General features: G+C 42.6%; 1 long non-coding RNA gene across 1 annotated transcript; it reads left to right on the plus strand.

Annotated features, from left to right (window-relative positions):
- The first annotated feature begins 4,834 nt into the window (after positions 1 to 4,834).
- LOC309378548 lies at positions 4,835 to 7,073 on the plus strand. Its single transcript, XR_014172135.1, has 2 exons — positions 4,835 to 4,943; positions 6,509 to 7,073. It is a non-coding gene; the product is annotated as an uncharacterized lncRNA (long non-coding RNA).
- Positions 7,074 to 25,379: the final 18,306 nt, after the last annotated feature.

Raw genomic sequence — 25,379 nt, forward strand, 5'->3', positions numbered from 1 at the left:
TCAGGGGTCCCTTTACCTTTTACATAGGAATACACCTTAGTCACACCACTGGTACATCTTTTTTACCAATTCAAGGGTGCTTCCACATCCTCCTTCTCTGTCTTTCGCACAATAAATGTGTTGCAGGCACCACTCTCTTTTATATATGCCCAAGATTCAAAATGCCAGGATTCAGTTTAGAGTTGGTTAAATTTGCTTATGGGATACATTCCTGTTTGAGTTGTGAGGCCCCAAATTCAAATCTTACCCTAACCATGGACTTCTTGTGGCCCTAGACAAGCTGTGATGATACTGGCCTACCTTACAGGGTGGTTATTAGGATAACTGAGATAACATACATACAAAGGTTTTTCCACTCTCCAAAGAGACCTATCGAAGGGAGGGGCTATCTACATGTGAACTGAACTATAATGATGGATTCCATCTTTCTCTGTGGCATCTGCATGTTGTTCTCCTCTGTGGTTTGCTGTGCACATCAACCTCTGGGTTTTACTTGTATTGTTTGTTAAAAAAATGAATACGAATGTTTTAGAAAGAGAGAGAGAGAAAGAAAGAAAGAAAATGGCAAATGTTGTCCTAGTGAAGGGACATAACTCAGAGTACATATGTTGCACTGAATCTTGCAGGTTCAATCTCCAGGCAGGACAGGGAAAGAGCTTAGAAAGACCTACTTGAAACCTTAGAAAATTGCTGCTGGTCTCAACAGTCTGACTCAGTATAAGGCAGCTGCCTATGTATGTTCCTATATGATGCTTGCCCTCAAAAAAGTACTTTTGTTGTGGAGTTAATGCTCCCCCCCCCCCATTTTAGCAATCAAACTCAATATTGTGCCACTGGGAAAACAGGATTCTTCAATCCTTCCCTTTTGTAAGCAAGGGGACAAATCTGTTTCTAAGTCTCATAGGTTGCTGTTGGAAGATGAATTGCGACAGTAGTCATTTCCAGTTCATTATCTCAACCAAATGCCACAGCCACCAGTGTCTGTGTTTTCACTGACTATGAGCTACAAACCCATCCTTTCTCTACCCTTTTGTGGAAGCCTTCTTTCAATTCCTTCTCGAAGGCTCTGCATCCTTAAGGACTAGAGCCGTCTTTCCCATAGAGCTTAGTGGTGCATCGCACCAGGGCGGCAGCCTCTCAGGGGCACTCCAGCAAGTAGGGGAGCTGCGCGGCTTTGCTGGTGGCCTCCCCCTTCCCTGCATGCCCGCCAGCTGCGCTCCGCCAACCATAAGGCTGGCAGGTATGCAGCTTCCCTCCCAAGCCTCTGCAGGGACAGCTTTCCTGCAGCGGCATGGGAGAGAGTTGCACCCCCCCCCAGATGGTTGGCAGTGCACAGCTACAGCCACCACAACACTATCTGTGGTAATTTGGGGGTGCTGGGCGGATATTTGCACCCTGGCGCCGCATCTGCTAAAGACGGCCCTGTTAAGGACAGTAGTTCTCTTTACTAAAAAGCCCCGCCCACTACTTTGTTAGCATGAAGGACATATGTCCCACCTGTGTAGCCTCATCTGATTGAAGAATGAAAAGTTTTGATCTGCCATATACAAAATATTTAACTGGAATGAAGCTTCCACCTTGATATTTGCCAAATTACAGTGCTCTGTGGATGTGACAAGTGCTCAAGTTGTGAGGGAAATGGTGTGTGTGATTAATGAAATCCATAAGCTCTACTCTGACTCCCCTCAATTTTAGCCAAATTATATTCCCACCCTGTAACCTTTTAAAAAGAGTCACTATAAAAGATGAGGAGGGGCAGCTGCCCCTACCCACATCTTATCATTCAAGTGCTGACCCTCCTCCTCTTACCTGAAGTCCCAATAAACAGTTTTACGTCAGCCCCGTCTGATACTTCTGGGGGAGGGCTGTGGCTGAGTGGTAAAACATCTGCTCCACAGGAAGGAAGGTTTAGGTCCAATCCTTAGCATCCCATCACAACTGTGGATGGTCCCTGCCTAAAACCCTGAGGGAGGAAAACCAGAGTTGGAGGTAGCGAATACTAGTTTCTAGAAACCACAGAAGGGGAGAGTATTTGGGGGTTTCCAACACGCATCTGGTTGGCCATTGTGAGAACAGGATGAAAGGCTAGATGGAGCTTGATCCAGCAGGGCTGTCATGGGCCAGGAGTCTGCTGACCAGCCTGAAGGGGGAGAAGGTGGAATGACTCCAGCTGTAGCTGACCAGCCTTTGAGGACACAGAGGAGAAGGTGCTGATGAGAACCAGCTGGCTTCAGCCTTCTTAAGCAGAGGTTCCAGCAGCAGTCAGATGCTGGAAACGCTTGTAGTTCCTGGCCCTACCTTGCTGCTTCCTACTTCTCTTGACCACTGACCCCATGATCAGCTGATTCCCTGACCTCTGGATTGCTTGACGACATGGATTGCTGTTTGCCTGACCCTATTATTATTATTATTGATTGAGTTTATATACCACCCCATACCTGAAGGTCTCAGGGCGGTTCACAGAAAAGATCACAACATATATAATCAGAAGAAAAACAACAACCCAATAACACTCCCCAGAAAAGAGTCACATTTTAAAAGGGTATAGGATGTCAATCAGAACAACCAAAGGCCTGGTTAAAAAGGAACGTTTTTGCTTGGAGCCTAAAGGTGTGGAATGAAGGCGCCAGGCAAACTTCCCAGGGGAGAGTGTTCTACTGCAGAGAAGGCCTGTTCTTGTGTTGCCATCCTCCAGACCTCTCGAGGAGGAGGAGGGCCTCAGAAGATGACCTCAGGGTCCAGGTAGGTTCATATGGAAAGAGGCGGTCCTTGAGGTATTGCGGTCCTGAGCCATTTGAGGCTTTATAGGTCAAAACAAGCACTAGGACTGGACCTGACCAGATGCTGATTTTGCCCCCAGGCAAGCACATCTCAAGGGACGCGGGTGACACTGTGAGTTAAACCACAGAGCCTAGGACTTGCTGATCAGAAGGTCGGCGGTTTGAATCCCCGTGACGGGGTGAGCTCCCGTTGCTCGGTCCCTGCTCCTGCCAACCTAGTAGTTCAAAAGCATGTCAAAGTGCAAGCAGATAAATAGGTACCGCTCCAGCGGGAAGGTAAACGGTGTTTCCATGCGCTGCTCTGGTCATGCTGGCCACATGACCCGGAAGCTGTACGCCAGCTCCCTTGGCCAATAAAGTGAGATGAGCGCCGCAACCCCAGAGTTGGTCATGACTGGACCTAATGGTCAGGGGTCCCTTTACCTTTAAGCACATCTCAGAGACTCTTCTGGTTGGCTGGCTTCCCACTCTGCTGAGCTCTGCCTATTGCAGCTCAGCAATGAGACTATGAAAAGGGCTTTTCTTATGTTCTTATTGGGGGAGCGGCACTGCCAGTCAGTGCGAACAATGCAGAGCTTGATGGACTAACGGTCTGACTCGGGCAGCTTCCTATGTACTTTCCTTCCCCCTTAAAGGAGATACAGCATCATCCTTTATTTCTATAATCAGGCAAGCTCTGGCGGCAAACGGGTGTTTAGTCTGACACTCCGATCAACTGAATTGACAGTGGTAGTAGCGTCCGTACTGGTAGCATGTTGTCCTTGCCCATGGAGACAAGAGGCGGAGGGAACAAATCCGCTCCCGCTGGCAGTGTTTAAAATGCCGGCTGGAGTTACTGCTGGCTTGATGGCGACGGACGGCAGCGGCAGGAGCAGGCCAGTCTGTAGGGAATAAAGCGGGCATTTGCCGTCGCTGCTGTGGCTCACATGGAACAATAATGTGTTCTGACTGTTGTTGAGGCCTAAGAAGTATTTTTTTTATCAAGCAGCATTTCTGCTGGCAGTGGGGTCTAGTGGAGAGATGGGATGGAAGGAGTGAATGTCAAGGATCCAGATATTATTATTATTATTATTACATTTATTATTAAAAACAACCTTGTTCAGAATAGCTTCACAAATGAAGAAGGGAGGAAATAAACACACCAAATGAAAAAATTATCCTGCTGAAAAATACCAGGAAGAGGGAACAGGGATCTCTTAATGACTGTCAGCACCCTTAAGAAACTAAAACTCCCAAAATGGTTCAGGGGAGCCATGACTGTTTAAAGCAGTACCATAGCCCTTTAAATGTGTGTTGTGAATGTGGCTGAATGTAACGAAATTCATTACAGGCATAGATTTACACCAGCAGCCCTGATGGCAGAAAAATGGGCACCGTTCTTAATATAATGGAACACAAATTGTATCTTTAGTGTGATTGATATAAATACTCTGGTAGCAGTTAGATATCAATAAAACTCATAGGAGAACAGCCAGCTTGAAAGAGTTATATTTTCAGCCTGGAAGAATAAATACCCAATGTCTGTTACACAGTGGTCTGTCCTAGTGACGTTTGAATATATTACATATACACATCAATGTAGTGTAGATACCTATTTGGATATCCGGAGGGCTGGTCTTAACTGATGTTTAATTTGAGATTTTTGTACTGATAGCCACTGTATCTGTAATATGAACTGATTGTGGTTTATTATTATTAGCAATAATATAATGTATCATTTCCCCTGCTCTTCTCTCCCTCTCTTTTTCCTTTGATTTTTATTTTTTCTCCCCTCCCCCCCTTTTGCTTCTTGTTAAATTTGCTGATAAAAAAAATGGACGAAGCAAAAGGAGTGAAAGGAGTTCTGGATTTGCTGTGCCAGAGATCTGCACAGTGCCTATCCCCCTGCTGCCTTGCCCCCATTCCTGCTTGCCCCCAAACTGCAGTGGCACTGGAGTCGGGAGACCCGGTGCTCAGCATTGCTCCTCCCCATTGGCCGCTCCTGCCTGTGGAATTGCCAACATGGACTTCTGTGAGTGGCTTACAAGAGGAGTGTTCAGAATGCTCAACTAAAGGTCCTCAGAAAGAGGTTTGCGCCCGACTCTCACCATAAAGTGTTACGTTCTTCAGCGACATGACAAGGAAGTGAACTTGCTAGATCTGGCAATACAGAATCAGTCAGCGGTAATTTGGAGATGAAGTTGTTATCTTCGGCTGCTCCTTTCAAATTAATTTTCCACATTCGCTGTCAACAAAAGTGGAGTGACAGTCCTTGGGATGCTTTCAAAATAATTAGCACCATCACACAAAAGACAATATGAATCACGGGGGTGGGGGGTGGGAATAAATAAATAAAGCGAAACCGCAGACACTTTGTTCAACTTGTGTGCCTTCTAAGGTATAAATAGTCCGGCTGGAGGATCTTTCATGCCAAAAACATGGTTCTTCAAAGAGGACGTTACATTAATTGGATGTGTCAGCTCTTCTGTGAGCCATCATTGAGAGTGCGAACCTTCAGATCACGGGGTTGAATATGTTACACACCACAATGTGAGATAGTTCTTATTAGGGAAGAGTGAGCTATGAAAAGGACTTAATGCCAGCAGTTTTTGTCCAGTGAAGTGGTCTCATCAGTAGAGGATGGAGCAATCCAAGCACAAACTGGTTTACAACTGACTGTTATAAATGTGATCATGGGAGATGTGTTGACAGGCATTTAAAGTAGTACGCCCAGGACTCTTTGGTTATGTAAAGTGGCCTTATCTTCTTAGGAGCGTCTCCACCCCCATCATTCAGCCCACACATTGAGGCCCTCCTCCAAGGGCCTTCTGGTGGTTCCCTCACTGCGAGAAGTGAAGTTACAGGGAACCAGGCAGAGGGCCTTCTCAGTAGTGGCACCTGCTCTGCGGAACGCTTTCCCATCACATGTGAAGGAGAAAAACAACTTTTAGAAGACAACTGAAGGCAGACCTGTATAGGGAAGCTTTTTTTAATGTTTGGTGTTTTATTATTTTTATTATCTGTTGGAAGCCCCCCACAGTGGCTGGGGGAGCCTAGACAGATAGGCCGGGTACAAATATTATTATTATTATTATTATTATTATTATTATTATTATTATTAAACTGAAGTGCAGGTATTTGCATTTGCTCCTATTGTTTGGTAGCTAACATGTCATTTACATTCCTCACTTTCTTCCTTTGTTTCCTGCTCTGTCAAAATTTAGATTGTAAGTGTCTCTCGGCAGGGACCTTTTAACATCAGTGTGGTGTAGTGGTTAAGCCAGTGTGGTGTAGTGGTTAAGAGCGGTGGACTCATAATCTGGGGAACCGGGTTCGATTCCCCGCTCCTCCCCGCTCCTCCACATGCAGCTGCTGGGTGACCTTGGGCCAGTCACACTTCTCTGAAGTCTCTCAGCCCCACTCACCTCACAGAGTGTTTGTTGTGGGGGAGGAAGGGAAAGGAGAATGTTAGCCGCTTTGAGACTCCTGAAGGGGAGTGAAAGGCGGGATATCAAATCCAAACTCTTCTTCTTCTTCTTCTTCATCAATATCTGTCTAATGAATTTTACCTGCTTAAGAATAATCAAAGGTGTAGCCAAAACCAGCCCTAGGATCTGTTTCCTGGATCAAATCTCAATGGTCTTTTGCCCAGCTCAGTTCCATGCTGCTGGGAAATGCCTCTCCATGAGTACTCAATACTCCCAATTTCTTTCCCAGGTGATCTGTGTTTTCTGTTTTTCCCTTCTCAGGTATAACCACCATGTAGGCACTGTCTGAAATGGCCTCCAGGCTCAGTCTTTCCCACCAGCCCAGGGGAAAGGGAAAAGCAGCTTTTGACACATGGCTGAACTGCCTAGCAATGATAGCTGCCATAACACACTCCCCATCTTGTGGAGATCCAGAGAGAGGGATACGGGAAAGTCACAGAAAAATAGCAAAATATAACATCTGGCAACTAGGTGGTGCTGAAAATCTACCGATGGGTAAAAAAATGCAAAAGTTGGGGGAAAAGAAGAAGAAAAACATTTGCACAATAGCAAGGTACTGAATTGGTCTGCGAATTCTGTCCCAGAAGTGTGAGACCAAAGCTGTAAGACACAGCCATCAGCAGCTGCCACCACCTCAAAGATCCTTGATCTATATGAACAACTTCTGAGCAGAATTGGGGCTCTAGTTTTGCTATTCATCGTCCTCATTTTGTGCAGCAGTATTAGGCTTCCTTTGTGTAATTTTCTGTGGACTAGCAACTGCCTAACATGGCTTGCTTTGTTTCAGCAGGTCTGAGCATGTCTGAAAATAAACAATATCAAATCAGTAGACTTTCCTCAGTCAATTAGTTAAGCTGGGCAGTGGTGGACCCACATTTTGGGGGCCCCGAAGCTCGAACTGTTATGGGGGCCCCTAGACAGAAACTAGGTCTAGGTAACCACTGTTATCTTCTTCAGTGGGGTTGTTCCACAACAGATCACCATACCTTTACAACATCTGTTCTAGTGACCCTGAAACTTTGAGATTGTTGAAATGGAAGAATAATAATAATAATAATAATAATAATAATAATAATAATAATAATAGTTTTGAGTTGTGTGACTTAAATTGGGTCTACTACACCCCACATTTTAGGGTTAGGGGGCCTGAAGCATCATGGTAGATTCTCCCCTGAAGCTGAGCCTTCACAAAGTGGCTTATACTAACTTAATTAATACAAATTCCTTAATTTGTAGGTACTCATAGTTTGCCCTTCACCACGAGGTCCTGGGGCTGGTTGCAATTTAACCATGTAACATCTTTCACTCCCAAATGTCATTCAAAACAGGTGGTCAGATCATGACACCTGTTGAATGTGGCCACCAGTCTCACAGGAGGGAGGAGGGACCACCCTCCTTTATCTGTTTGCCTCTTTGCGATTAAAACCAGTCCCTCTCTGAGCCCTACTTTATCTGTGACTAAGGGAAACCGGGGTTTAAAAAAACAACAACCACCAAGAAGGTCTGTTGCTGTCCCAAGTAGTGTGAACCCAGGGCCGTAGCTAGGGGGTGGCAAGGAAGGCCTCCACCAGTGGCGCAGACGGCGGGGGGGCGCAAAATTGGCTAAAAGAAATATGTCCATAAATATGTCTATAAAGTTATTGATTATTGCATGATCTGGATGGTTCTGCCAGGAGCACAAGATCACCTAGCTAAGGCTCTGTGTGAGCCTCTAACTGCACACAACTAAGCAAAAAAGAAAGAAAGAAAGAAAGAAAGAAAGAAAGAAAGAAAGAAAGAAAGAAAAGAAAGAAAGAAGAATCAGGAAGGATTCCTGTCACTTCTTGGCCTGAAAATCCTTCAAAACTACCAAGAAAGCAAGGGTGCAGAGATAGACCCTTCCAGCTCTGAAAACTACTTGCCATAATATAATAATATATTGAGGCTTGCCAGCTTAGTGCCCATGATACCCTGTTGCCCAGAGGTGCCAAGAAGGGCCTTTGTGGGTACCAGCAGATCCTGGGTTGGTGATCTCTGAGTTAGTGTGTTGTACTTCAACCGGGGTTCAAACCCTCACTCTGTCACGAATCTCACTTGGTGACCTTGGACCTGTTGCTGTCTCTCAGCCTAACCTGCCTCACAGGGTTGTTATAAGTATAAAATAGGGAAGCAGATGTATTCCAAGTGTCCTGGAAGAAAAAAGAGGACATCCTGTTTCTTTGTGTGAGATCGTGGCAGACATTTTTGGTGCCGTGATCTCACGCTGCACTCTCACCCTGAAAAAATGACTTTGGGGGTGGGAGGTTGAGAGTAAGGTGAGGGTCACATGACTCACACAGAGCACATCCTGAAAGACGCATGCCCCCAATTTTGGATCTGAACAAGTTTGATGATATGGAACCATGTAGGCCACCTTGAATGTCTTAGACGTATGGAATATATATGATAACGTAACATATAATGATAGTTGAAAAAAGCAAGCAAGCAAGGCAGCTGCAATATATAACAGATCATGAAGGAACATGTTAGACATTAATATGCCAATGGCTGTTTTAATAAGTATTTATAGAACAGGAGTCCATAGATTATAGTGTAATTATTTCTTTATTGCAAAGTGATGGAAAGTTAACCATTAGAGCTTTCTACTCACAATGTAACAGTATATAATTGCCCCAGAATATAAACAAATCAACCTTGGGTGTGGAATCTTTACCCAAAGCCTAAATAGTTGCATGTTTTAGAAGATGTCATACCTTTTAATCAAATGGAACATTCATTTCGCAACACACGATGAATGGCAAAGTTATTTGAATGGTACAAGCAATGGAGAAAGAAAGTCTGCCCTTCAGCGAATGTATGTTTAGTACTGAAACTTGAGAGGTGCGTGTCTAACCAAACTATAGAAAAGAAGCTTAACAGATATAGCTTCACTGATCAAACTAAGCAAAACTTTACGGAAGTTCACAAAATGAAAGTGTCCCATCCTCTCCTCTCCACAGTAGCCCCCTGTGCTCCCTGAAAAGGCTGGCGGGCTCTCCTAAATAATATGGAATGGGGTACCAATGGCTGCTGAGAGAGGGAGGAATCACTCAGATTTGGGCTTTAATCCTAAGAAAAGTTAAGGAAGTTCAGGAAAAAAATTATTCTGCCTCTCTCCTTTCCCTGTGCCATATCCTGCATTGCTCAGGGGAAGCCATGATCATCCAGAGTGATTTTTCAGGGATCATATGGGGCTGAAGTGGGGATGAGGGGATGGTGCATGCTTTTCGATCTGATTACCCTGGATGCTGTGTTCACAGCCAGCACAAGACATTTTGGTTCCTGAGGCGAACCACAAAATGGCACCCCTCTACCCCACCCCCAGAAGAGGTGAGTGAAGATCTACAGTAGTAACAAGGGTGGGAGAAGACTAGCAACATCTCCTATTCACAAAGAAGCAGCGTTTGGGGGGAGGGGCGCCAAGGAGGAGGTGGCAGATTTGGCCTCCAAGTGTCAGGGACCGTGCTGAGGATGGCTGCACTGAGGTAGAATGGTGGGAGCCACTCCCTCCTCCTGATCCTGATCCTGAATCTCCCAAGGAGCAGGAGGTCAGTATAGATTTGGAACAGTGGTTTGCAGAGGGATGTAGTTCAGAAGACAGAAGCTGGGAAATCAGGGATAGGGAACAGCTAGCAGAAGGAACACTAGAATAGAGAGAGTTAACAGATTCATAGTCTCCGGATAGTATCTACCCCCCTTCTCCAAAGACACGAGAGCTCAGAATGTGTCAGAACAGAAAGCACAGAGGCTACAAATTCAGATTACAAGACGTAGGATCAGGGCCAGATTTAGGTTTGATGAGGCTACTGAAGCTACTGAAGGTAATGGGGCCCTTTATATGTCCAGCTGTCCTTTGTGAACAACAAATTGTCGCTGTTTTTTGTCTTGAATATACAGTGGTACCTCGGGTTACATACGCTTCAGGTTACATACGCTTTAGGTTACAGACTCTGCTATCACAGAAATATTACCTTGGGTTAAGAACTTTGCTTCAGGATGAGAACAGAAATCACATAGCGGCAGCGCAGCAGCGGCGGGAGGCCCCATTAGCTAAAGTGGTGCTTCAGGTTAAGAACAGTTTCAGGTTAAGAGCAGACCTCCAGAATGAATTAAGTTTTTAACCCGAGGTACCACTGTATGCTATATGGTAATTTATGGACCTAATTGGTTTCTAAAGCCATTTGCACATAACAAAATATATATTTTATCAAAGTAATTGATATAGAAATGAGCAAACCAGTGATATTTTAGAGAGCAGGCAAGCAGGCGGGCCCATTACTTACATCATAGGAGCCTACACAACACAAAACACTGCTTCTGTATGTAGGTTTTATTTTATTTGTTTTTTATCTTATATTTTGGAAATGTACATCCAGTTTTTTTACCTTTAAATTTTTTGGGGGCCCCCAAGAGAGTGGGGCCCTAAGCTATAGCTTGTTTAGCTTATACATAAATCCGGCACTGCGTAGGAATGACGTAGATTAATAGACGTAGAGTGGGGAGTGACCTTAATTGGGAGCACAGCCATTCTGGTTAGATGCTTTATTTTGTCCTTCACTGTGTTTATTAAAGAAACTAACTGGTAAGAATTCCCTTTCGTTTGATTTGCTCATTTAGGGCCATGGGGGTGGAAGCTGATTCCCCAAAGCCTGACACCAAGGCATGCAACACAGCTGCAAAGGCGGCAACAGCAGGCGATGCATTCTTTGGAAGCCAGATCTGCTGCCCCTGTGGACCCTGCCGCTTGAGGCAGTCTCCTCACCTTGCCTTGTGGGTGGGTCAGCCTGGCTGTGTTACTTGTGAGGAGACTGTAAGACTAGGTGTGCAAGCCTATGTGTGCGAGGAGCTTCAGGCTTGAGATATGGTTCTGGCTGAAAACATAGATACACTCATACTGTATTCATTGGGATGAATATGCTTCAGCTTTAATATTTTTGGGTTGTGCTCCATGGAGTGCGTTACTTCCAGGTTTCGCCGCTCGCGCATGTGCAGACGCTCAAAATGACGCCACGTGCCTGTGTGGAAGCAGCGAAACGCAACGCGCGCAGGCACGTCTTACGTTTGCTTCAGGATGTGAACGGGGCTCCGGAACGGATCCTGTTCGCATCCAGAGGTACCACTGTAGTGACTAACAACCCCCATGCAATGCTTGGGATTTGTGTGTGGAACAGGAGTTCATGAGACTTTGCCCATCAGGTTAATCCCACAATCCCTTCTGGCCCCGCAGAAAATGCTGTTCACTGAGTCATGCTGACATAACACTTATGTTATTGATGTAATTCCCCCTCCTCCCCGCCTTCCCCAAATGTTCTCTGGCCTAATCACTTTCTTAAATTCCACAAACACAATCTCTGTGCTGTGATCAATTATTTAACAGAAAATGATGCATTGAGGTAGAAACTAAATACCATTTAATATGCTCCAGGAATTCTAATTAAGAGGTATCACTGTACTGCTAATGAAAACTTTTAACTCTCCTCTGCTTTCAAGTCTTATTTGAATGCAGATAAGCCAATGTCCATAGACTTCCTTTTAAGAACGGGGCATTATTTTGTCATTTTTAATAGGATCCTTCTTTCTATTTTGCTGACAGTTTTGTCCTTGCCCCTGTGTTTGTTTTCTCCCCCCTCTCTCTCTTGCAAATGACTCCCATTCCTGGGTTGTTTGTTCAGTGTCAAGGAGTTTGTTAAACAAACTGAGCATAGCCCTTAAACTAATCAACGAAAAGTGACACCCTAGATCGGGAACAGTTCAATATTTAAGAAGTTACTCTCCAAACTGATCCGACAATGTAACGTGTTTGGGTGGCTGTGTGTGTGGTGGTCTAGTAAACTGAAATGCCAAGAGCTAGTCGAATCTGACAAAGAAATACCAGTAGAAGCAGCAGCGTGATGGACACTTTGTCTGCTCACACTTGTGTTCTAACTTCTGAAGATGTCATTTGGGAAGCACAGATCATAACTGTGAATGTTACTTCTGACCAGAGAACTGGAGACCAGGGTTTGAATTGCCACTTGGCCATGAAGCTCATTGGGTGACCTTGGGCCAGTCATCCTCTCTGTCCAACCTGACTCACAGGGTTGTTGTGAGGATAAAATATGGCACAAAGGGCGGCAGAACCATGTGTGCTACCTTGAGCTCTTTGGGGTGTGTGTGTGTGAGGTAAATGTGATTAAACAAACAGTAAGTATAAACACACATGGTTCTTCTTTCCCTGCGTCTTTGTAACCTATTAGAAGCTAACTCTTAGGGCTACTGGTTAGAGAGCCGTGATTGTCTGCACCTCCTTAAATATGCACAGGGCAAACCGTTTGCCTCTGTATAACAGTATGGAATACCTCCAAATTTCAAAGAAAATGCAAGCTGAAAACAATAGGCCTGTTTGGCAGGCCAAGAAGCACCTGGTCACAAATGCAGCTCAGATGCATGGAAGGCTTCTGGTCGACTCAAAAGCTTGCTTGATATTTTAGAAAAGTTGATGGAACATGCTGAAATGGCAAAGGAAACTGAGAGACTCAAAGATAAGGACAACAATGACTTCAGAAAAGATTGGGAACCTTTTATGATGTATATACAGAAACAATGCATTGAAATGAACTCACTTGCAGGATTCGAGCAATACACTTACAATGGACAAACATAAATAGAAAATATAAATATGAGGTTAAAATGTTAAGAACAGACTGACAAGGTACAACTTTAATTTTAGTACATGAGGCATATAAAATTATAAGCAGAAGGAATACATATGCTATAAACCAGAAAGGGAAGTTGAGGGAAGTCAGGGGGGGGGGGAGTTAATGTAAAATGTAATTTGAATTTTTGATTATGCTAAAAGTTGGTGTAAAATTTTAATACTTTTTTTTAAAAAAAGCTTGCTTGATATTTTGTGACATTTTGGTTGGGGCATGAAAAAGAAATTGGGGGATTTATCAGAATGAAATCCTTTTAACCCTTAGCCATGCATGCTCGTCTGTAACCTACCTCTTCCTCTTCTTAGCTTATTTAACAGGTTTCCCTTCTGAGAAATGCATGCAGAGGATTGGCAAATAGCTCCCCCAGAAGCTTACTTGGCCCTGCTCTCCTACACCAGTGTTTTAAAGCCATCCAAGGTCACGGCCATTATCTCCTCTTGTGGCAATGAATTCTCTAAGTCAATTATGCATTGAGTGAAAAGTCTCCTATCCTGTGCCGTAACTAACCATAACTGCACCCAGTGCAATGTGTATGTTGGTGGGTTGCCCTAGTATTGCTATTTGTATAAAGAAACAGACAATGAATGTAATTTACAGGACTGTCTTTTATTGGTAATCATAATATTCACAAACTCATAAAATACACATACCACATATTGGAAATCATAACTTCTATTTAACTGGTAAGAGGGATTGATTGCTAAATCACTCTGGAAATGGTAGCTTTGTAAGGGGAATGGGGGTTTCCAAACAACTCTCGGTTCTCTTAACTAACTACAGTTCCCAAGGATTCTTTAAAATACCACTTTAGATGTACAGTGCAGATGAGTCCTTGACTATGTGTGCATTAAGATTAAATAAATAAAGAGGAAAAATTAACCAAAACATAATAATCACCAGCTTTTATCCTTATTTTCTTTGAATCAAGCATTTCATTTTAAATTTAGCAGACTTTTTATTTTTCAAAAATAGCCTCTCCTTTTAATTAGGAGAGATACTTAATTGGGTCGATAGGCCCATCCATGAAAAGTGTCATAATTAAAAGAATTCTTCCAGCTTGGCTCGATAAATGACAATCTAACGATGAAGCGAAAACCAAAGAAAAATGTTGAAGAGCTACAAAGATGAGCAGTTTAAAGGGAGAATTCAAATGTATATCAGAATGGGAGATTTTCTGATTATCAACCAAACAAAACAACAGCACACAAAAATAAGTTGTTGTCTTTAAACATGAGGTGGAATAAGTTCTGCAGCTAATGAACAAAACAGATCTAGTAATACTATGCAGTAATCCTACACACAAGGGAAAGAGATTACAAGGAGGATGATCCCAAATGTTAATAGAACAAGCATTTCTGTTAGCACCCTTCCTCAACCTGGTGCCCTTTTGGACTACAGTTCCCTTCATCCTTGACCACTGGCTGGAGCTGATGGGAGTTGGAGATAATATGCGAGTTAATAATCATTATATTATTTATCTTGGCTCCTTTTCCTGCTGCCTTGGGACATGCAAAAGGAGATGGGCATTTAAAAGTGTTTGAGGAAGAAGAGGTGAAATCCATAGCAGATCCTCCTTCAGTCTTTTGGTAGAGTCCTCTGGGGACAGGCCGTGGCTCGGTGATAGAGCATCTTCTCTGCATGCAGAATGTCCCAGGTGGGACTCACTGGCATCTTCAGGTAAAGGTAAAGGGACCCCTGACCATTAGGTCCAGTCGTGATCGACTCTGGGGTTGCGGCGCTCATCTCGCTTTATTGGCCATGGGAGCTGGCGTACAGCTTCCGGGTCATGTGGCCAGCATGACTAAGCTGCTTCTGGCGAACCAGAGCAGCACATGGAAACGCCATTTACCTTCCCGCTGGAGTGGCACCTATTTATCTACTTGCACTTTGACGTGTTTTCGAACTGCTAGGTTGGCAGGAGCAGGGACCGAGCAACAGGAGCTCACCCCATCGCAGGGATTCGAACCGCCGACCTTCTGATCGGCAAGTCCTAGGCTCTGTGGTTTAACCCATGTCCCTTATCTTCAGGTAGGGCTGGGAAAAACTCCTGCCAGAAACTCTGCAAAGCCACTGCCAGTCAATGCAGACAATACTGGGATATATAGACCAATGGTGTCACTCTGTAGAAGGCAGCTTCTGGCTTTCCAATTGGAAACCGTAGGAGCTTTCCTCCTGGTGCAGTTAACAGCCAATAGGGCATTAGATCTGAACCAAGGCAGACAGGACGGGTGGGTGGGTGGACGACAATTAAAAACCTCCTCCTGTGTTGTGATTACAGTTTGGATCCCTCATTCTTTGTGGCTGCAATTTACTTAAAGTAAAACAGATGCTTATTGTGTTCATGTGGTCCTTCATCTTTCATTTCCCTCGGAAGAGGCAGCCTGTGAAGATTGTGTGCTGTTTGTCTGCATTGTCCAGGACGCAGTGTGCTCATGTGAGGATGGGTGCCATTTAGATTTCCCACCTCTAGTGCCAAAATGTTCCAGGCCTGACTCCTGTCCCCTTTCCTGATCATTCAAAAGACAGTGATGTGAGGTCAGTAAAAGCATGATGCTATTATTAGTTCTTGTGGTACAGTCTGAAGAGTAAAACCATAGGAAAGTTCCCGGTACAACAGAAACCTGCCTAAAACAATCGACAGAGAATGACTTTGCAAACCATGGGGCATTCAGATACAGTAGAAATAAAAACCACATGTGATACTTAATTTGCAGGATTTGGGGGCAAACTTTGTCTCTTCTTCCCACCATTTATATTTGTGGAAGAACCTGGTATGTTAAGCCTGTCTGTAATGTGCCCTAATTCCTTAATTGCATTTTCCCCTCCAATTGCCGCATTTAAATTTGTAATGATGATTCAGATTTTACATCCTTCAAAATGAAAAGGGCATTTGGTTGACAAAAAAAAGAAAAAGGGAAAAAAGGGGCTGCAGTTTTAGAACTTTAAAAAAAGCACTGGATTAATTCTCTGCCTGCAGCTAAACTTGAGAGTTCATCTCCTAATAGGCTGTTTCAAAGCAGTTAAATTTCTCCCTTTTAGACTAACCATACTGTCTGAACAATATTTTATGCCTGTTCTAAACTATACTAGGCTATAGAGACAACTAAGATGTCAAGACTAGATAGTGCTGTCAAAGTAATTTGTCTTGGATAATAGAGAAGGAGCTGACATGACTGAAATATTCTGAAGACAAAATCATTCTTTGAATGAACATTCACTTTCATTTATTGTTTCCATCACATGGCCCCGATGGCTGACAGTCATTTTCCTTTATTTAAAAGATATTGATGATGGCCTACTCCTATTGGCATACTGTCGGTTGTTACTGAGTCCACACAAAGTATTGTCAAAGTATTGGGGTTTTAATTGTTTGACATTCTTTCGCAATAGGGTTGCAAAAAGAACAGCTGGAATTTCAACAGAGATGATTATTTGGATTGGATAATCCAACATGAACCTCTCAAGCTTGAACAAGCCTGGTAACTTTTACTTCTGTTGAATGTAACACATAACTTTGATGGAAGGTGACGCTAGGTGAACAGAGCCCATTTGTAATCTGAAATCATGAATCTGCCTGGCTTAAAGGCTGAATTCTGCTGCCTCTCATGTGAAGATTACATCGTGATCTTTCCAAAATCCACACTGGGGGCAAAACTTATGCCAATCAAAAGTCACAAAATTGCATGCAAGCTTTTCTCAAAAAGTCACAAAATTGCATGCAAGCTTTTCTCAAGAATCTTATTTTCTGAGAAATTTCAGCTTGAGCCTAGTTTGCCTTTTTGGCTAGCATCTGGGCAGCACATTGAGCATGCAATTAGGATCTTTGCCGCTCCTGTGGCATAGAGGAATATTTTCTGATATTCTCTTGCTATACCTGTGTCTGTTATCCCTAGTAGAAAAACTTCTGTATTTTTCATAAAGTTATACTTAAACATTTTTAAAGCTCGTCATATACTATGTTCCAGAAGCTTTTGATTTTTTCACAGGTCCACCAAACATGTATAAGCGTCCCCTCTGTTTTACCACACCTCCAGCACAGATTTGTTTTCGTCTTATACATTTTAGCTGTTCTTTTTTATCCAACACTGCACTGGCCCTTTGAAGCAGATTGCTCTAGCAGTGGTTCAAAGACACTTGATTCCCTTTGTGATCAAGTTAAGTGGCAAGTATATTAAGCGTACGGGCTCTGGCTTGTTTGTTGTTTAAGGGGAACTTCCTTATATTTGGAGTCATAGGAAAGAATAAAACGGGAGGGCAGGGGATTTTTTTTTAAAAAAGCTCCTATTCTGCATAGCAAACAGCTGACCTTCCAAAAATGATTATTGTGGCTGCTAATGGCATTTTAAAGCTTTTAGCAACTTCTATGCAGACAGCAAGTTGAAATGTACTTAAGGGATATAAAAATTCATTTGGCGAATAAGATGCAGTCCAGATTCCCGTCCTGTAAGTTGTCCAAAGATCTGTGTTTAGGCATAAGGCTTTCAGTGGCTTGTTCTGAAGATAAACAGAACACATTAGCAGAAGACAGAAGAGTCTTCAAAGACTCCCTCGTGAGTGTTTCCAAGGGATTTTGATAGATAGAATGAAGAAAATGACTCCTCCAGTAACATTGCGTTTTGAAAGATAAATATTAGGCAAGTGTCTAATTTACATCGTTTGCATTTGAGGGGAGTAGTGGGGGAGAGGGAGGGCGCAGCGACACTGTTATCTCTAGCCACTAGGCAGTAAACCAAAGACAAGCCTTCTTCTTCACCTTTTTAATAACTGTGTTGAAAAGGGGGATGTGGCAGGCCAAGTTTGTCATGTCACAGTGCTGCAGAGGGGAAAACATCTGCAGTTCCTTCAAATTCCTCTTCTAAATAACCATTAAAGATAAAGGAACTCTGGCCTCCATAGGCTCTCATCACCTTAGGGCCAAACCAGATGAGACCAAAGCACATCAGCATGAGCAGGTCTCCTGTCGCAAGCAAGCAAGCAAGCACACAGGTCACCTTTGTCACAGTCAGGACACCTATGTCCTGGCCAGGCCTGCGCCCAATCTTGTTTTCGTACAATCTTGTTTGTTCTCAGTAACCAAAATTATATTATTAACATATACAAGCAGAAAAGTTGTTTTCCTTCATTTGCAATGAATCGTACAAAACAAAGTAGCACTAATAAAGAAAAGTTCCAGGTTGGCAATAGAAAGCAAACTAAAAATGCTTTTGCAGTTAATCAAAACTATCCAGCAATATCAAGTTATAGGAAAACTGATGCTATTAACAGTAACGCTTCTAGTTGGTTAATTGGTTCGGCAACTTCCATGCACATGGCGTGTGATGCTAATTATTTCCCCAAAGAGTTAAATGATGACTCATCAGAGGCAGCTACAGTTGCAAAAGGCAACAAAATATCTGTGAAAGGAAGAGGAGCAGGTTTGCTCAAGTGTGTTGCAGGTAGAAATACTGTTTGTAATGAAAAGAGAGCAGCTTGAATTAACAAATAAGAAAGTTTTGAGAATTTAAATTCTAGATTAAAAGTCATTACTTGCTTGAGAAGGGGATTGTAACAAAAACATGGGGGCCTAATTTGAATAGTAGAGTGAATAGTAGAGTTATGAGATTCAGGTGAGGGTCAGATGCCTTGTCAATCCTAGCGGGTATATTAGAGGCCTTTGTCCTGGCCAGGCTGTGGTGCATGGAGCCTCTCTGCTGCCTCCTCCTCAGCTGTAGGGCAGCTGAGGGAGAGGTAGTAGGCAGATGCAAGCTCAGGACTGCAATACCTCAAGGACCGCCTCTTTCCATATGAACCTACCCTGAGGTCATCTTCTGAGGCTCTCCTTCGTGTGCCTCCTCCTCAAGAGATCCGGAGTGTGGCAACACGAGAATGGGCCTTCTCTGCAGTGGAATGCTCTCCCCAGGGAAGTTTGCCTAGCACCTTCATCACACACCTTTAGGCGCCAGGCAAAAACATTCCTTTTTAACCAGGCCTTTGGCTGACCTAATCAACATCCTATACCTTTTTAAATGTGGCTCTTTTTTGGGGTGTGTGGGGTTATTGGATTATTGCATTTGTGTCAAAATTGGTTTTATATACTTAGGCTGTCTTGTACCAGACAGCAACCTGGCTGCTGAATTCTGCAGAAGGTGTAGTAACCATCTTCAAGGGCTGCCCCAATTACAACACAGTAATTTAGCCTAGAAACATAGACAACAGAAGCTCCAGACAGGGCAGCTGGGCCACTGGCTGAAGCTGATGGAAGGTGTTCTGTGTCACCAAGGCAAGGTCACTTGAGCCTCAAGCAACAGGAATAGGTCTAGAAATAAGCCTAAACTATGTACCTGCTTCTTCAGAGGTAGGATAACCCCATCCATTTGTGTCCTATTATTCATGCCAAGAAAGGTATCTGGTTCTCTTCCCCACCATTTTATCCTCACAATAACCCTGTGAGGTAGGCTAGGCTGCAATTTGGAATTCCCTCCCCTAGACAGTTCGCTTCTTTTTAAAGCCTGATGATTTTACAGGCATTTTCTTATGGATGTTTTCTGTTGTTTTATGCTTTGAGTGCTTTGTTTTATGTTTCATTAAGCTGTATATAAATCCTGCTAAATAAATTTCCGTCCTTATGCCCATGTTGGCTGCTTTGTTGTACGGGTGTCATCTGACATTGCTTGCTACGAGCAGATCCTGCAGAGTTTGTTTTTCTTATCCCTTCCGCCGTTGCCAACTCACATTGAAACATTTTGTGGCGGCTTGCAAAATTGCCGGTTCTGCTCATGCGGATTTGTCAGAAGCCCCATTCATCATAAGCAGGGAGAAAGGAAGAAGGCGCCACAGGAGACAGCTAACTGTCAGAAGCTGGCTGTTCATGGGGACCAGCCCTGGCTTCCGGGAACATCCATGAACTTGGTTACCTCAGCTTCTCTTTCATCCTAGAGTGGATCTAGGACTGTGAAGCTGCTGCCCTGTTAAGGCTGCTGTTACTCCTGTCCTGTCCTCATCAGGGGTGCACATGGCACCATGTGTGGTGCTTTATATTTAGAGCCCAGGAAAAAAAGGGGTAAACGTTTTATATTATACACCTTACCTTGACATGTTCTTGGAAAGCAAAGATGGGGAACCTGAGGCCCAAGGCCCCAAATACAGTGGGACCTCAGGTTAAGTACTTAATTCGTTCTGGAGGTCCGTTCTTAACCTGAAACTGTTCTTAACCTGAAGCACCGCTTTAGCTAATGGGGCTTCCTGCTGCCACCATGCCGCCGGAGCATGATTTCTGTTCTCATCCTGACGCAAAGTTCTTAACCTGAAGCACTATTTCTGGGTTAGCGGAGTCTGTAATCTGAAGTGTATGTAACCTGAAACGTATGTAACCCGAGGTACCACTGTACTATGCATTTTGTGGTTATTATATTGTACAGTGGTACCTCAGGTTAAATACTTAATTCGTCCCGGAGTTCTGTACTTAACATGAAACTGTTCTTAACCTGAAGCACCACTTTAGCTAATGGGGCCTCCCGCTGCTGTTGCGCCGCCGGAGCACAATTTTTGTTGTCATCCTGAAGCAAAGTTCTTAACCTGAGGTAATATTTCTGGGTTAGCAGAGTCTGTAACCTGAAGCGTATGTAACCTGAAGCGTATGTAACCCGAGGTACCACTGTAATTTTATGTTGTGAACCACCCTGAGATCTGCAGGAGAAGCAAGGTTTACAGTTTTAATGCATAATAAAAATTTTAGAAAATGAAAAAAATGCAGTTTTCTAGGCCTCTCTATCTGGTCCATGAGACTCTTCCCTGGCTATACCTCCTCCTCAGCTACATTTCCTCTCAGCCAAGCTCCTCACAGCCCTACTTTGCAGAGCTTTTCACCAGCTGAAATCATAGAATCAAAGTATTGTAGAGCTGGATGGGACCTTGAGGATAATCTAGTCTGACCCCCTGCAATACAGGAATATGCAGCTGTCCCATATGGCGATCAAACCTGCAACTGTGGTAATGAATTGTGTATCAAGAAGGTGTGGTTTTTTAAAAAATGTTTTGGGGTATATAATTAACAATAAATCGCCTATTGAATACTGCATAGATTGTAATAATAATAGTTGAAATGCTAGTTTGTTGGCTATAAAGAGAATTTGTTTTATTTAAGGCATCTATTTTCTGTTCTCATTCATTTTGTCTTACGTTAACAGGCCAGTTTTGACATAACAGCTCTATCTCATAACTTGCACAACCATTCTTTAATGGTAGGTGTTTTGTTCCAAATGACTATATACTCATCTAGCTGTTAAAGGAGTAGCCAGTGTGGCTGCTCCCCTGCCCTCGCCTCCAAGGCACTGTGGGATGTCAGAAGCTAGGCTGGAGAGAGAAGGCTTCAACCTCCCTTCACTGTGTGCTGCAGTCCAGACAAAAACTGGGCCGCTCTACACCTAGAATTAAATTTTACAAATCTCCTGATGCAGTTGCTAACCCTGCAATTAAGGTAATGTCTAGTTTGAACCCAGGGAGGTCCGCCTGGCGCCATCATTTGACATTTTTTCAGCACTCGTTAAAATTTGTCTCATCTCCCAGGCATTTGATGGCTCGTAGGGCTTTTATATTGATGGTATGCTTTTGCTTCCAAAGTCTTTGCTGCAGTTTTATTAGGCCTGGTCAATGAACTCTATTTACTGCAATGCACTGTCTGCCCTATCCCACAGTTATATGTTATACTTTATGGCTAAGGACCAGGTTCAATCCTTGGCATCTCCAGATTCGTCTGGGAGTGTCACCACATCTGTAAACATCTGTAAACCTCAAGAGCTGCTGCCAATCAGTGTAGACAATACTGAGCTAGATGGACCAGTGGTCTGACTAATTATAAGGTGGCTTCCCAAATTCCGATGCTCTTGAAACTGAGTAAGTTACTTGGACTTTTTATGTAGTGAGTGACTAATAAATTGAAAAGAAGATTGGGGGAGGAGCTCAGGGAAAACTGAGAAGCGGAGACTTTGGTGCGAGAGATAGTGTAGTATAATGGTTAGAGCATTAAATCACTTGACAGGGTTGTTTTGAAGATAAAAAGAGAGAAAAGAAGGGCCCTACACACACCACTTTGATCTGCAGGATCCAAATGCAATGCAAATTAATTAATTGAGAGCATTTAAGATATCATTATGTATTTCCTACTTGCATTACAGTTGCTTTGGAGGTGATGATTCAGTGAGTTCTATCAACAAAGCTACACTTCCTCAGCTGGGGTAAAAAATCAAGATCTTGCAGTGAGTGCAAAATTATACATCCATTCAAGAATCACGTCAGTTTGTGTGTCAAGTCTGTATTTGGGCTAGTGCCATTTGAAATGACACAATGAGATGTTTGCCATAAATTTCAAGAGTCTGGTAATTATGCTGTGCAATTTAAGTAAATTACATTTTTTAAAAAAATAATTAAGAAGGCATGAATCAAAACATAATAAGCTTGAGACAATGTAACTGAAACATGAATCAAGACATGACAACGAGACAGCACAAAGTGAAACCTTGGCTTTGTTCATGGGTTCTTACGCAATACACTGGAGCTGCGATTGATTGTTTATATACAGTGTGCTGGAGGCCATATTTCTCAACTTGCTACACAATACTAGCCAAAACCCCATTTCTTTTTAAAAGTGTGTTTTTGCAAAGGATGCCATTTATTTATAACATGATCCAATGCATGCTTATTCCGCAGCAAGCTCCACAGTGTTCAGTGGGACTTACCCTCAAGTAAGTCTGCACAGGTGTTGCAGGGACGCGGGTGGCGCTGTGGTCTAAACCACAGAGCCTTGGGCTTGCCATTCAGAAGGTCAGCAGTTCGAATCCCTGTGACGGCGTGAGCTCCCGTTGTTCAGTCCCGGCTCCTGCCCACCTAGCAGTTCTAAAGCACGTCAAAGTGCAAGTAGATAAATAGGTACCACTCCGGCAGGAAGGTAAACGGCATTTCTGTGCACTGCTCTGGTTCGCCAGAAGTGGCTTAGTCATGCTCCTTCTGGACTTTTCCAAGGATGTGATTCAAGCACGCTCTAAATTTGTTAAAGCAAAAGCCCTTGCTAGGGCAAAGAATGTGAAATACTACATTCAGTTCCCGGGAAAGTTTTGTATTCAGTATTCAGGTCAAACTCACAAATTCAACCAGCCAGATTTTGCAGAGGCATTTCTCATTAAAATTGGTTCCCACCCTGGAACTGAAGCTTTTAATGACTCCCTTAACTAACTAATAAGAGGATACACTGTTGAAGATATTATTTTGCCGGTCTGGGTGTTCCGCCAATAGATTGGAGTGTAAGCAGTCAGCAGTGAAAAACAACAACAAAAGAACATTTTATATCACCTGTTTATCAGCTAGTGAAGCAGCAAAAGTCACCACTGCTTTTTGAATAAAAATATTAACAAGTCAGAGTCAAGCTTTTAGGAAAGGAGGAGGAGGAAATGGTGAGCTCAGCTCATTCTGGAAGTAATGATTTTTCTTTTACTTTTTCCATTTGGATTATTTTTTTCTGTTTTTATTTTTCTTTTATTTTCAAAACTGGTTAAGTTGGATAATCTGTTTTTTGTTTTCTTTATGTAACACTTATGTGGTAGGAGATTTTTCTCTGTCTTCTTATTTTGTTCTGTTTTTTTTCTTCGCTTTTTTATTCTTTATTCTCCCCCCCCCCTTTTCAAAAATAATAATAATGAAATTGCTTGGTTATGACTATTATTATGTATACAAAGCCAAATTATATAGATAAGTGCAGTGCTTTTTTTTCTTTAAAAAAATGTTTAGGGATACTCTCATTTTCCTACTCATTTTGAAATACTGCCTCTCAATGAGGCCAAACTTAGATTCACAAAATGTTTAGGGGTATGCGTACCCCAGCGTCCCTCCAGGAAAAAGCACTGGATAAGTGTAAGGTATTTAAGGTGCATATACAAGAAACCTTGTAACAATGAATGTTGGGTTTATGACCAAGATAAGAGAGGCCAAAAGGAAATTAATAATACAATATGAAGTTAGTTAGTTTAGATGGAAAAGGCCTGAGAGATTCCTAAAAAAACACTGAGTAATTCTGCAATACTTAAAATCTTTAAATACTGATATTGCTTTTTTACAAGAGACACATTTATTGGAACAAGACAAAAAGGTGTTAATGAAGGATTGGCTGGGAAAGGTATATACTACAAATTATACTTCTAGTGCTAGAGGTCATGCTATCTTGATACGAAAAGGATTGAGGGTGGATATACAACAAGTTATTAGTGCTGAAAATGGACACTATTTAATTTTGTGTGTGAAAATTGCTGAAATGGTAATAATGTTGATTAATATATATGGGCCAAATGTAGATCCCCAAAAATATGTTTTTTCAATGTTTTAGTCATGTGAGTCAAAGTATATATGATAAACTTATAATAGGAGGTCAAAGCAAAAAAAAACCTTCCAGTAGCACCTTAAAGACCAACTAAGTTAGTTCTTGGTATGAGCTTTCGTGTGCATGCACACTTCTTCAGATACCTGAATAGGATACCTTTCAGATACCTAATAGGAGGTGATTTCAATGAAATTATTGATCCTAACCTGGATAGAAACACACCTCCACGAAAAAATTGATTCATTAGTTAGAGAAACTCTAAAAAAGTACATGCATGAGTTGAATCTAGTTGACCCTTGGCACTTAGGGCATCCTACCGAAAGGAAGTTTACGTTCTATAGTCAAGTACATAAAAATTGTCTTTGGTTGGATATTTTATTAATAACAGCGCCCTTGTACCATCAAATCCAGGTATAAGATGCTGGAGAAATTAAACCAGTGTAAATTACCCCTGTTCCAAATTCTGTTCAGGAGTGGGGCTACTGCCAGCAGGTTCCCCCCCATTCCACCTGGATCCCCCCTTCTTGTTGATATTTACTGTATGTAAACTTATTTGCTAACATAACATTCCATACCTTAACCCACTTTAGTTTCTGTGTTGTACCTTGCTCTGCTTCCAGAAGCTTGCCAATAAAATGTGTGTTGGGATCAGATTATTGATCAGATTATTCCCCACCCACCCCATAACCCAGTGGTATAATTATAGGGTTTAATAAGACCCTATGAAACAGTCACAGCATTTCCCCAAAAGAGCTGAATTTTAACACAGACCTGTCAAATATATATGTCCCTCTGCCATTTGAATTTAAAGCTGGGTTCAGTTAGATCTTCTTTCATCAAAATACTGTAAGTTTCAGACATCACCCTTCTGTAAAAGGATGTTTTAAGATTTCTGCCAATCTTAATCAGACTTGCATTGATATTGCCTTTCTTTTGTATATTCTGTAAGGATCTCATTATTTGAACATATGGGGTATGATGTTTGAACATAATGTCTTCAGTGCTAGTCCTACTCGGAGTACAACCACTGAAAATAATAGGCATGACTAACTTAGGTCCATTAATTTTAATGAGT

Source organism: Podarcis melisellensis (assembly GCF_964234715.1).
Source record: "Podarcis melisellensis genome assembly, chromosome: 1".
Classification (NCBI taxonomy): domain Eukaryota; kingdom Metazoa; phylum Chordata; class Lepidosauria; order Squamata; family Lacertidae; genus Podarcis; species Podarcis melisellensis.